Source organism: Nicotiana tabacum, chromosome 17 (assembly GCF_000715075.1).
Source record: "Nicotiana tabacum cultivar K326 chromosome 17, ASM71507v2, whole genome shotgun sequence".
Lineage (NCBI taxonomy): Eukaryota > Viridiplantae > Streptophyta > Magnoliopsida > Solanales > Solanaceae > Nicotiana > Nicotiana tabacum.
In genome coordinates, this window is record NC_134096.1 from 17,584,655 (window position 1) to 17,599,429 (window position 14,775).

At 35.3% G+C, this 14,775-nt stretch overlaps 1 long non-coding RNA gene across 2 annotated transcripts; it reads left to right on the plus strand.

Moving 5' to 3' along the window:
• Positions 1–654: 654 nt before the first annotated feature.
• Positions 655–10,907, plus strand: LOC107782480 (uncharacterized). Of its 2 annotated transcripts, XR_012701082.1 has the most exons (5): positions 655–1,017; positions 3,969–4,077; positions 4,445–4,543; positions 4,623–8,153; positions 10,675–10,907. It is a non-coding gene; the product is annotated as an uncharacterized LOC107782480 (long non-coding RNA). The 2 variants fall into 2 exon arrangements; XR_012701083.1 differs by lacking the exon at positions 4,445–4,543.
• Positions 10,908–14,775: the final 3,868 nt, after the last annotated feature.

Below are 14,775 nucleotides of genomic sequence, written 5' to 3' on the forward strand. Positions count from 1 at the left end.
TTTTATTCTTCTTCTAGCGATTTCAAGCTTATGGGATTTTGCGATGGTGACTATGCGGGAGATATTGATGATAGAACAAGCACGACTGGTTTTTGTATTTTTCTTGGGTGATTCTGTTATTTCTTGGAGTTCAAAGAAACAATCCATTGTTATTTTTCCGACTTATGAAACTGAATATATAGCAACAACATCTTGTACATGTCATTCTATTTGGTTGAGAGGATTATTGAAGGAACTCAATTTGCCACAAATTGAAGCTACATAGATTTGTATTGACAACAAATCCGCATAAGCACATGCCAAGAATCCGGTGTATCATGATCGAAGCAAGCATATAGATAAAATATATCACTTCATCAGAGAATGCATTGCCAAGAAGGAGGTAGAACTCAAATATGTGAAGTCTCATGATCAAGTTGCGGACATTTTTACAAAACCTCTCAAACTTGAAGATTTTTTGAGATTGAGATCAAGATTTGGAATGAAGAAGAAAAATCAAAATTAAGGGTATATTTGATGGGTCTATCCCATTTCACTACAAGAAAAAGGCTTATTAGCGACCAATATTTAGTGACAAGTTTTATATATGGTCTCAAAAGTGTACTTATAGGGATCAGATTTTCTTTTCGTCTCTAATACCCAATATTTTTCTGAATACACGACTAGACTTATTCTTGATCTAAATAAAATTTAATATCTGGTCTCTAATACTCATTTTAGCGGGACGGGGGCGGGGATCTGAAAGTAAAGTAAAAACAAACCTCCAAAAATATATTTTCATGGTAAAATCCCTCCAGAAATTCACTTTCACCCTAAAATCTCTTCCAAAAATTCACTTTCACGCTACAATCCCTAATTAAGAGGCGAATTCAATTCTCTTCAAAGTTCAGAAGGTTGCAAACTTCATCAGTCAAAACTTAGAAGGTTGCAAAATTTATCACTCCAAACTCAGAAGGTTGGCATCAAATTTCGATACTTTTCACAAACTCTACCATTGGATTATCTGCCTAATCAAGAGTAAGTTTAATTTCTTTCTCTTTTATCTGTTTCGTTTCCTTTTTTCTTCTTCTTGTTTTTTTTTTCTGATTGAACCAGAAATTAAAAATCGGGTTCAGTAATATTCTGTTTCTTTAGTTTTTTTCTGCAATTGGGTTGTTTAGAGTATTGATAGTTATTGTGTGAGTGATAAAAGTGAGAATATTGGTATAAAGACGGGGCTCGTAGGTCAAGGATGAGAAATTTGAGTTTTTCTTGTAGAGTTTCGTCTCTGCGATGGTTTTCTCCTTTGCGATTTGCATTATACAATTCTTCTAGGGACTTTCTTGAAGGGTCATGAGTTGGGCTCCCAATAGAGTCGTTGCTAGCAGCATCCCTACGTTCAAAAATCTTGTTATCCCCTAACTCCATAGCTATGGGCTTATTCAATAAATAAAACCTGTAATTTAAAGAAAAAGATGGAGACTTTAGTTGGAATTCAAATGCTTTGACATAAAATCTAGCAAAAATGGAGTGAATCACATTGCAGAATTTAATGATCTGAGATTCCAAAGCATCCAAAAACAGAAAAAGAGAGGGAGTGTGTGTATGTATACAAGAAAATTAAAGAAGAAAAAGTTAAAAGATGAAGCCGATACCTGGGCGAAGAATCAAAAGATTAACAGAGCTTATAGTCATAATGGAGGCGCACTTCTAGTTAAGAGTCCTTCCAGTTCTTTGCATCTCTCTATCTCTATCATGAAAATTTTGTAGGATGTCTTGTGGGTTTTCATATGAGGTGATGAATTGGTTGAATTGTTTTACCATTATGTGCTCTAGTGCAGTTTCTTTACCATGATTTTTATGGGTTCTTAAAATTTTATAGCAAACTAATTACCTAAATCTAATATTTTAAAAACTTAGATGAAGATAAATAGTGATGTAAATTAGCAATGTAACATATCGATATATTATGTTGCGTTCGTATGCAATTGATTTAACTGGACTCTTCTTAAAGCCAACTCCATCGTTACATTGTTGCCAACACTTTTTTGATACTTTGTGATTTCATTTTCATTTTTTTTTTCTTCTTCCAATTCTATGACCTTCAAGTCTCTTGAGCTCATGTTCCTTCTTTTTAAACACATAACATACATTACTTGTAAACTTTTGGCTTATACGGTGTTGTCTTTAGTAGTCTAACCAAGCTTAAATATTTACGAGTGGTCAAGAGATGATGTCCCTTTAAACTTTTGGTTTGAATAAAGCTGACAATATAGGAAAATAAAAATTTCTGCAAAACAATTACATGTACACACACTATGGTTTGTGTTGCAGCTGTCTTTTTGCAAGCTATTTTGGTCCAGCCTTCCTCCACATTTTCCTTCTCATTATTGCCCAATTTATAGGCATTCAAACTAGCTATAGATGCACCAATATTCCCATCAGAATCGGCTGCTGGAATTTGCAGCAACTCGAACACTTTCATGTCCAGAGTTTTCCTTTCCTGTTGCATCAAAACACCAGCCTTCACATTAGCCTCTGTTTCTTTAGGGTTGCCTGATTGCCTAGCTTCAACATTCACTTTTTTAATTATATTTGATCGATCAGCAGCCTCATCCAAATCAGCAACATTGACAACCACTTCTGCCCCGTCACGACCAGTTGTTTGTGCACCAGCAGTGGGATGATCAACTACTGGTTTTTGAACTTGCCGAACATCTACCTCATCACCTGTAGCAAGTGTACCATCTAAAGCATCCATACCAATTGTATTCACAGCATTAACAACCTTCAAACTTGAACTCCTATCCTTTGAAAACTTCATTGCAGCAGTAGGACTTTGATTTTGAGACTTCACCAACGCTGCTACTTCTTTCACCAACTGATGATCTTGTAACTCCTTCACATTACCAGATGCCCCAACCTGTTCTTGAACCATATCAGGTTTGTTTGAGGTATTAGCTCGATCAGTAGCAGCATTCAATGCACCAGCAGTAGCTGTGTACATCCTCGCGAAAATCGTACCAGCAAGAATATCCTTCAACCTCCTATCCTCTCCAGTTGGCTTTTACTTGACCTTCTCCACACCTACACCCTCAATCTTTTGCCCTGCTTCAACTTGACCTGAAGCAACAGTAATGTCACCACTGATAGCAACAATAGCTTCAGGCATTACATCATGCGCTACTTGATCGACAACAACTCGATCACTGTTACCTTATTGAGTCACCAGTGTAACTCATTGCTGCTTACTACCATTGTTTGCTCGATTCAAACCATCCTCTTGCACAGTTATTCGATCACCTGAAGCTACCTTATCATCAAATCCTTTTTGTCCATCATTAGTCAAAACCAAAACCCCTTTAATCAGCTCGATCCCTGTAGCAACTTGCTGACCTTCAGCAGAGTAAAAAGTACCACAGTTGGAATGCGAAGTTGAAGATGATAATGAAGTAGAAGACTATGAGGATGAGGATGAAATACATGAAATGCTGAGGGATTTATATCCTAATCATGATGAAGGCACTGCGGACGTTCGTTATAATGATTTACTTGGAGATGAACCGAATGTTGAGGCCAAAATGTTTTACAGCCCATTGAAAGATTTCGAAAAGCCACTATACCAAAATTCGAAATGTTCAAAGCTTTCCACTTTGATTCCATTTTCTCCATCTACTGATTAAGTTATGCAATACGGTAACTAGATAGATTATTCAAATTTCTTCTTTGATTCCTCTTTTCTTACCATTCTTGGTACTTAATTATTGAGTTCTTATCACATTTTCCACAAAAATAAAATAAAATTGGGAGTTCTATGTTTTAAATTCACAAAAATAAAATAAAGCTAAGATTTTTATTTTTATTTTTTTATTTTATAATTTGGCCAGATCATTTCAAGTCTCATTGTAGAACTATATTTTCCTCTATCACATGGAGTTTCTGTGATGATATTGGATATCAACCTATATTTCCCTCATGATATATTGTAGGATAAATTTGAGAGTGATGACATGGATATTCATCGCAATCATATTTTGGGATGGATGAAAGAGTTATGGAACAAATGGAGAGGCCAATTTCATGCAAAGTATGTGAAGGGTAAGTCAATATAAGAGGCTCTTAAGAATGTTCCCAAGGGGGTAGACAAGAATTAAGGGGAGTGGTCGGTAAAGGAATATTTTTCTACTGAAAGTTTTCAGGTTTGACATAATACCTAGTTGTGTAATTTTATTTTATAATATTATCTTTTAACTTATAGTTTATTTATAGCATTTGAATTTAATATTGTTACTCAAATATTGACAAGAAGTAACAGGAATGCAGCAAATAGAACTAAATTGAAGATGCTTTATCATATTGGTAGCAAGCCAATTAGAGAAATTATTTATCAAAAGGTGTTATTATCAAATCTATTTTTTCTTAATATTGACGAGACGTTATTTGGCGTATTTACTTTTATATAAAGGGTGGAAAAGATGGCAAACCATCTGATTTGGCAACCATTTTCTTCGAGAGTCGCAAGAAGAATAACACACTTGTCGATCCAGAAACAATCGAGAAACATGTGCGTTTGGTTAATTGAAAGATGTTCTTTACTTTTAGTTATTATGGGATCTGACAAAAATTCTCTATATACTTTGTAGGCTCAAATCCAGGAATTGGTGTAGTCCGAACCGTCACTTCCTAGCATAGAGATTGTAGAAAAATGCTTTGGACCTCAAAGTTGTTGTCACGACCCGAAATTCCCACATTCGGACCGTGATGGCGCCTAACATTTCACTTGCTAGGCAAGCCAATGTTAGAATAATATTATCCATTTTAAAATATTTTTTTTTAAAATTTATTAATAACAAATAAACAAATGCGGAAGTAAAGTCTGAAATGTAGTGAATAATCCATAAAAAGACAGCGGTGTCTAAATACCATCCTAGAATTGGTGTCACAAGTGCACGAGCTTCTAGAATAATACAAATAAAGGTCTGAATAAAATAAAGTTGTCTGGAAACAAACACACAGCTAAAGTAAAGTAGACGGGGGCTTCAGAACTGCGAACGTCGTGCAGTTATACCTCAAGTCTCCTCTGAGTAGCTGAAATTCGAGCAAGTCTATGGTACGCCACTGGGACCAACTCCGAAATCTGCACAAGAAGTGCAGAGTGTAGTATCAGTACAACCGACCCCATGTACTAGTAAGTGCTGAGCCTAGCCTCGACGAAGTAGTGACGAGGCTAAGGCGGGTCACTTACATTAACTTGTACGCAATATTAATAACGACAACAAATAGTAGAAATAATCAGGTAACTCATTTATAATAATTGAAGTCAACTCAACAGTCATAACCAAATATCATTTTCATCAATTTCCGTTGCAGCGTGCAAACCGCTCTCTCAATATACTCACATTCAATTCTATTGCGGCGTGCAACCCGCTCCTCCAATATATTCATTTTAATCAAGTCTGTTGCGGCGTGCAACCCGATCCTCCAATATGGACTTTTAATAAGTCTGTTGCTACGTGCAACCCGATCCTCCAATATGGACTTTTAATAAGTCTGTTGCTACGTGCAACCCGATCCTCCAATATGGACTTTTAATAAGTCTGTTGCGGCGTGCAACACGATCCTCCAATATGGACTTTTAATAAGTCTGTTGCTACGTGCAACCCGATCCTCCAATATGGACTTTTAATAAGTCTGTTGCGGCGTGCAACACGATCCTCCAATATGGACTTTTAATAAGTCTGTTGCGGCGTGCAACCCGATCCTCCAATATGGGCTTTTATAAAGTCTGTTGCGGCGTGCAACCCGATCCCCCAGTATATTCATTTCGATCAATTCTGTTGCAGCGTGCAACCCGCTCCTCCAATATATACATTTACCAATTCAGTTCTGTTGCGGCGTGCAACCCGCTCCACTAATATATTCATTTACCAATTCTTATAGAAGAAATTTCCCCAATAAATGCAATAATTAATATAAAATTATAAGACAACAAACATACAATAATTATGATTTAATTAAGAAACAAACAATGACAAATAACAAGTTATTATGAAAATCAGGGAGAAAATAGGCAGTTTAATATTTAATATGCTAAATGTCAAATAACAATTAAGAGACATAATTCAAATAGCATGTAACAATTAATGCATGAATTCAAGAATTAATATTTGACAAAGAATAGGAGAGAAACAATTATTATAACAATTAATTCATGATTTAAAACAATTTATGATTTTTCAAGTAAGTATGCAAACAATTAATTTGACGACGTATAGACACTTGTCACCTCACCTATACGTCGTTCACCTGCATTTCACATAACAAATAATTTAAGGGTTCTATTCCCTCAAGTCAAGGTTAACCACGACCCTTATCTCGCTTTGTAAATTCCAATCAATTACTCGACCACAGCTTTTCCTTTTAAGTTTATCTCCAAAAGCTTCAAATCTATTCACAAACAATTCGATATACTCAATACGAATCATAGGAATTAATTCCATATGAATTTACTAATTGTTCGGATAAAAATCCGAAATTCATTTAAATATTCGACAGTGGGATCCACATCATAAAATCCCGGAAAAACTCGCGAAATCCAAACACCCGTTCCGCTACGAGTTCAACCATACAAAAATTATCCAATTCCGATATCAAATGAACCTTCAAATCTTAAATTTTCGTTTTTGGAAGATTTTATAAAAATCTGATTTTTCTTCCCTAAATTCACGGATTCATGATGTAAATGAATATGGAATCATGAAATATAATGAATATAGGATAAGGAACACTTACTCCAAGAATCATACTCTTAATCCCCCATCATTACCCAAACTCGAAATTGAAGATTAGGAGTTAGAACCTTACCTCTTGGATGAAGAACTTGAGGGATTTCTTGTTGGATTTCAAGGCTTGAACAAGAATTTGATGAACAAAAGACTTCATTTACTTCCTCTCTCTAGAATACTCTCACTTATCTCTAAAAACCCTCAGATAATTGCTCCAAAATAAACCCCAAAGCCTATTTATCAAAATGGGGTCGGGTTATGAAAATAGGAAAATTAACCCTCCGAACTCAGTTATGCGGTCGCACAATGGACCGCACAATTGGTGTACAGGTCACACAATGATCGCACAAATCGGTGCCCAGAACTGGGCTGTACTGGATCAATTTGCGACCATTTTGCGATCGCATAATGCTCGCATAATTGGTCGCAGAATCGCCTTCTGACAGCCTTTGGTAATTTGGTCATAATGTCTTGTAGGAATGTCCAAATGACAAACGGTTGAAGTTTTGGAAACTAGACACATAGACCTTTCTTTTGATAGGTAATACACCATATAAATCTTCATACCAAGAGAGGTATTCTCGTTTGAAGTTAGGTCTTATGCGAACTCACTTGAAACCTTAGTCTATTATGAAATTTTCAACTTCTACATTTGATGCCGAAACCTATCGAATCAAGTCTGATTGACCTCAAATTTTGCACACAAGTCATAAATAACATAACTGAGCTATACAAATTTTCGGAACTGGATTCCGACTCCAATATCAAAAAGTCAATTCCGTGGTCAAACTTGAAAATCTTTAGCCTTTAAATTACTAGTTTTCGTTAAATTGTAACTTGAGTTAGGAACCTTCAAATTAAATTACGGGCATACACCCAAGTCCCAAATCATGATACAGACCTACCGGAACTGTCAAAATACTGATCCGGGCCCGTTTGCTCAAAATGTTGACCAAAGTCAACTCAGTTGAGTTTTAAGGCTCTAGTTCACATTTTAATCCATTTTTCTCATAAAAACATTCCGGAAAATTTTACGGACTTCGCACACAAGTCGAGGAGTGACAAATAGTGCTTTTTGAGGTCTTAGAATATAGAATTAATTATTAGATTTAAAGATGATATTTTAGGTCATCACAGTTGTAGTCATATATTTGGTTTGGGGATAGAGTAAAGGCGAAAGATTTGAAAGGTGGAGCTTCCTCAAAAACTGAATTATTGGCTAAGCTACGTGCAGCTGAAAATGAAAACCAGTCTTTGAAGAATCGTCTGTCTAACTTCGAAAATGAGATGAAATAAGTGAGGCAATTAAAAGAATTATTATTAGCGCAACAAACTAATTTCCAGCTTCCAGTTCAGGAGAATGACTATTCGGATCCTTGATGATACCAAGTGAGTAACAACTTACCTGAAACATCAATTTATTTGTTGATTTAAGTGTATGTTATTATATATCCTTTGCAGAATTTATATCTGCTGTTGATTATGAATTTACTGGTTGTGCATAGTTATTTGTCTTATTACTGATTTGTTAATGTACGCTAGTGGTTGAAGTTCGATAACTCATACCGGAGATGCTAGTTATTGAAAGTGATAATAATGTATTGATACAAATATATTGTTGAGGACATCAGTAATAACATTTAATGGACGATGAATGCTTAAAAAATGCACATACAAGGTAAAAGTTCTATTTGATAAAGTAGTCTCCTGGCTTCTAGGTTCATCTCTAGTTTGAACTCTTGTGCTACTGCTTCTTAGGGGTTGGTTACATATTGATTTTCTGATTGCTGAGGTTTTTTTCCTTCTTGCCATGTCCAAACAATATCATGAAGACCTGGTCTTAGGCCTTCATTTAGTTTAAGGCATTTAGCGGTATCGTCCAGCTTGGACACGATGTCGGATGCTGGTTTCCAGGATATGAATTTAGCTTCATTCTTTAAGGTTCCTCAAATAATCTGGATAAATTATACTTAACATAAAGGGAAATGACATCAAATGCATTCAAATTTGGAATCCTAGCCATTTTTTGCTTTTCCTCTGTATTTGCTGAAGCTAGATCCTAGCCATTTAGTTTTTATACAGAGTGTAAATAAATTCAATATAATTGATAGTTCATTAAAATTAAAAAAACCGGTACATGTAAGGAAATATCAGTAATTCAATCTATAAGAACATCTTCGCATCTCTACATTGTATCTGGAGATGACTGTGTAGCAGTCAAAAGTGGCTGGGATGAATGAGGTATAAAATATGGAATGCCGACAAGTCATCTAATCATCAGACGCCTCACATGCATTTCACCTTACAGTGCAGCAATAGCACTAGGAAGTGAAATTTCAGGTGGAATTCAAGATGTGAGACAGCTGTGGGACGAGGCGGTTTCGTCAAAGATGTATATGTCAAGGGGATGAAACTGCACACCATGAAATGGGTATTTTAGCTACTCGAAACAGATTCTCTGCGCAGTAGGAAACTTAAGGAAATGCAACTGATATTTCCCTTTGCCCTGTCCCTCTTTCTCAGAACTATTCCTTATCTGCTGTCAAACTCGTCGGACTGCTCATTGACAAAATGAAAATAGCTTTCGGTGAAGTATTTATCTACTTAGACAGAGATGTTTTTCTTATCCTTTGTCCTTATCTTTCCTTTTTGCCCTTTTTCCCTTTTGCATTCTTGCATTGTACTTTAACTCTGCAAATATTTTGCTTTCCTACTATTTTCGGCTGATGTATAAGTCTTGCATTGCTTTTTTTTTTGTGCTAATATAATAATAACATTCCTTTTTGTTTGTTTTGGTGGAAAAACATCAGGAAGCGGTCCTTTGTGACCATGGGCACCGAATATCCTAATCGACCAACCTTTCCCTCAAGGCCTGCTACTACACCTTTTGGTGTTCCGTAGAGTGCAAGTCCTTTTCAATCATCTATTCCAGTATCACGAATAGGACAACCCCACATGACCAAATATCAGTGTTTGCACCATTGTAGCCTTTTCAATTGATTACCTCTGGAGCAACATAGGCTGGAGTCCCGCACGTAGTGTGTAGGAGTCCGTCTTAGTGCTTTGACTCGACAAGAGAACTTAAACCAAAATCTTAAATTTTTAAGTTTTCATCGTCGTTTAACAGTAAGTTTTCAGTTTCAAATCCCAGTGATAGACACCCCTGCTATGGCAAAAATCTACAGCATTTATCAACGGTTGAAAATAACTTCGTGCAACGTCCTCTTTAATCTTCCTTTCGCTACCTTGTTAAAGAGTTCACCTCCTTTATCATACTCCATCCCGAAATAAATCTTGGTTTTAGTGGCCATGACTTCGTAAAGGTGTACGATATTAGGATGTCTGATTAGTCTCATAACAGATATATTCCGTTTGATCTAATTCACAAGTCCACCTCTTAGAACTTTTTCCTTGGATATGACTTTGATGGCAACACTCTGCCCATTTCTAATACTCCTAGCATGGTAAACCTTAGCAAACGTGTGAATGGAATTGTGAACGTATAAGTTTGTTTTTGGACCTCTTTGATCAATAAGTAATAAGAAATTTAACAGGTGATATTGCAGGGCCTTAACTGGAAAATTCATACAAATTGTCCTTATTCTTGATGAGTAATTCATATCTCCTATCATTTAGTATAGGAAGTAGCTAGATATTTGGTTCATTTGAATGGGAGCCTTTTGCTAAGAGCAGAACAAATAACAGACTGTGATTTACTGCATTAAGTTAAACTATTTGTCTCAATTCTTTGTCCCTATATATAGCTTAAGACAAATTTTTCAAGTGATGAAAGGGAGCAATGGTGTCTAGCCATTAATTTTTTGTTGCTTCTTTTTTCTGTCTAGCCCTCATTTTGTTCCGTCTACACTGTTATAGTTTTTCTAACTAAAATTTCTTATTTCTTCTACAGGTTTTACAAGAAGCAGATTTTTGGCAATTACGGATTGACCATCTTTTTGCTAGGAATGTCAAGAAAATTTTACATTACAATCGAGGGATATTAGTGATATGTAATTTTTTGCTAAATGTTTATGAACATTATATTGTGGCTAGCTTATATCATTGATGTACGGTGCAACTAACTCATGTTGATCATTTTTGGTAATATTTTATGAAAGCAATATCATCCTTATATTAATATACTCGATTTGCTAGTTGCAAATTGAATATGATTTTAGGACTAGTGACATGTTTCTTTAGGGGCTAGACTGTTAGTCATTAAATCCTTTTTTGGAGTAGAAATCTTGGTTGCTAAATCTGTAGCTTTGAAGTGCTGCCCTGTTCGACTTAGCGACCAGCTTTAAACTTCTCGCAAAAGATATAACGGCCAGCTTCTAACTGGCCGCGAAAGTACTGTTTAACGACCATATTTAAACTAGTCACAAAAATATTCTAAGGACCAGGAATTAGTCCCTAAAACATGCAAATAGGCACCAGAAACATGGTCCTTAAAAATTATTTAAGGGCTAGTTTTAAACTGGCCGCGCGAAACAGTTTTAATGACCAGCACTACATCTAGTCCTTAATGACCTTTAGCGGAGGAATCTATAAGGACCAGATTAGTTGGTCGCTATTGACCAAATTTTTTCTTATAGTGTGTGTAATATGGCCATTAATTTGGCTTCTTTTCAAGTATGAGCCAAATTGTTATGACACTATATCTACTATAACAAATTTATGGACCAAGTTTTCATGACATTTGCCATGACATTATATCCACCATTAGACCAAGGATTTCTTGTTATAAATAGATGAGTTTCTTCTCATTTGAAATCACATCAAAACAAAGAGAAGCAATAGGAGTTAGAGAGAGTAATGCACAGATTGTAGTCAGTGAGATAAATAGTGAGTGAGAGTAATATTGTAGTGAGGTATTTAAATAACGAGTGTTATTTCTTTCAAAATTATATTAGTCTCTTGACACTACTAAGTTGTAATAATAGCGGTAATATTGCTCCGCTCGGGTATTATATTTTACCTTGTTAAAAGAGTTGATATCATTGTTACTCTCTTGTGTTATTATTATTTGCCGTGAATATCATTTCTGGGCGGGATTATTATTTTTTCCCAACAATCATTGCGTTCTATTGGATTTGGTTGTGGAAAAAGAAAATTCGATGTGGTGCAATTTCTTTCTTTTTTTTTCTTTCCAAATTTAAATTTAATATTATTAATTTTCTAAATTTAATCATCAAAATGTACCAAATCAAAGAACACCGCTGTGAAAAGTAGTTCGAATTGATTTTGATTGGATTTGGTTTTACAATTCACTTAAAACTATATATCGCTAATTTGACAAACTAAGTGAAACTCTTCTTTAGTATAAACAACTAGCTTGTTTGTCTAAGTTATTTTAGAAGTCAAAAGTATTTCACCAAAAACGATAAGTGTTTTGAGCAGCAGCATAAGCAATTCTATTATTTGTGGCAGGTGTTGAATCAATCTGTTGGTGAGGAGATACTTGATTATAGTCGGACCTTGTTGATTCCATTGTGAGCTCGCTTTTTCATTCCAGCGGTTGCTTGTTTCCTTCAGTTTTCATCCTATATTATTTTCAGGCATTATTCATTTATTTCCGGGAATGTATTGTAGACTTGTGCATTCGAATTTTTAGCTAAGAGATTCATGACTTAGCAGGTTTAGTTACTATTGTTCGTGTTAGACGATAAAGTTTGCTTAATTTAACAATGAATATTTAATTGAATCCCAGATTCAGCAATTCAGTTCCTCTTGTGCATGTTACATTGTGCTTACACTATAGTTTTGTAGAGATTGAATTCTAGAAATTCGAATACAAACACAGAGCTAACGAAGCGGAATATTAATAGGAACGTACCCTCAGCCATTGTTGTTCAAGCGTTGTAGGGAATCGCCTTTGTAAAGCTTTGACAGAAAACCTAGGAGCCTTCTAGCCTGTGCCTGTCGTAGGATGCCAGACTGATGGAGTTACAAACGTATTTATAGGTAAGTTAGGGACTCTTAGACAAATATTTTAGCCCTAGGGATTTCGCCATAAATTACGGTTGTCCTAGGGACTCCTAATAAAAAAACGTTTCTTTCCATAAAAGAAACTACCATATATGCATAACTATAAATATTATCTGATATATTATTTACTTGGAAGAAAAGGTAAATAATTTATTGCCTTATATGTGGGCCACACTAGAAGTCTCTAGAAGAGACGGTAAATTTCTAACATTCTCCCACTTGGGTAAAATATTAAAACTAGATAATCCTTTACGAGAGATAAACATATAATATGGCCATAGACTTTATCACTCAACTAAAAGTTATGCAACAATCACTTTAACTAGAATATATACTTACACGAATCATGGCGGTCATGCACTTAAATAAACAATTCCTTCCATGTATTACAATGTACAATATGTTCTAACAAAGTGTCAACCACTTTATGAATGAACTTAATATAAGTCATTTAGAGTCCAACTTTATTGATCCGATTGATTACAAAATAATACATGAACAATCAACGTGTGCACTATCATGTATATCAAAATATACATAATATCTAGACAAACTGTTAGAGAATAAAGCAAGGCTAAATTGAGCTACTAAAACCCATATGGGTTACATCATCCTTTAAAATAGCCGACAAACCTTTTGTCATAGGATCACCAATCATCAAAGTAGTACTAACAATCTCAAAACTCACATCTTGCTTCTTCATATAGTCTCTAACCATGAAGAACTTTATATTGATGTGCTTGTTTCGGCTGCCACTTTTATTATTCTTAGAAAAGAACACTGCAGTTGAATTATAACAGAAGATTCTCAATGGCCTTGAAATGGAATCAACAATCCTAAGGTTGAAAATAAAGTTTTTCAACCATAACGCCTGTGATGTAGCTTCATAGCATGCTAAAAATTCAGCTTCCATTGTGGATGTTGCAACAATGGTCTGCTTGACACTTCTCCAAGATACAACACCTCCACCAAGAAGGAAAATGTATCATGAAGTGGGTTTACCAGTCTCTTTGCATCCACCCAAATAAGAGTCTGAATATCCAATCACCTCTAATGAGTTAAAGTATTTGCAAGTGAGCTTAAAATCCTTATTTCCTTGAAAATATCTCAAAACCATTTTACCAGCTTTCCAATGGTCAAGACCAGGATTACTTTGATATATGTCAAGCATTCCTACCGCAAACGCAATATCAGGTCTAGTACAGATATGTGCATACATAAGGCTCCCAACAAGCGAAGCATAAGGAATGTCTTTCATTTGCTTATTTTCCAATGCATTTTGTGGACATTGATTCAATGAGAATCTGTCACCTTTAATTATGGGTGCTGCTATAGGTGAACAATTCTTCATCCCAAATCTTTCCAGAATTCTTTCAATGTAGGCCCTTTGAGACAATCCAAGTAATCTTTGGGATTTATCTATGTGAATCTCTATGCCAATGACATAATAGGCTTCACCCATATCCTTCATCTCAAAATTCTGAATAAGGAACTGTTTAGTCTCATGCAACAACCCCAAATCACTACTTGCAAGTAAAATGTCATCCACATATAGGATTAGAAATATATATTTGCTCTAACTTTTTTAAAGATATATACACTGATCAATGATATTCTCCGTAAATCCAAATGAAGAAACAATATTATGAAATTTAATATACCATTGGGGGAAAGCCTGCTTTAGCCCATAAATAGATTTATTCAAACTTGCAAACAAGGTGACTTTTGTCCTTATCACAAAATCCTTCAGGTTGACGCATGTATACCCCCTCTTCAAGATCGCCATTCAGAAAAGTTGTTTTCACATCCATTTGATGTAACTCTAAATTAAAATGAGATACTAATACCACGATTATTATCAATGAATCCTTATTTGATACTGGAGATAAGGTTTCATGGTAATCAATGCCTTCCCTTTGAGTAAAACCCTTGGCTATAAGCCTGGCTTTATATCGTTCGATATTACCAGATGAGTCTCTTTAGTTTTAAAAACCCATTTAGAACCTATAATAGAGGCTCCCTT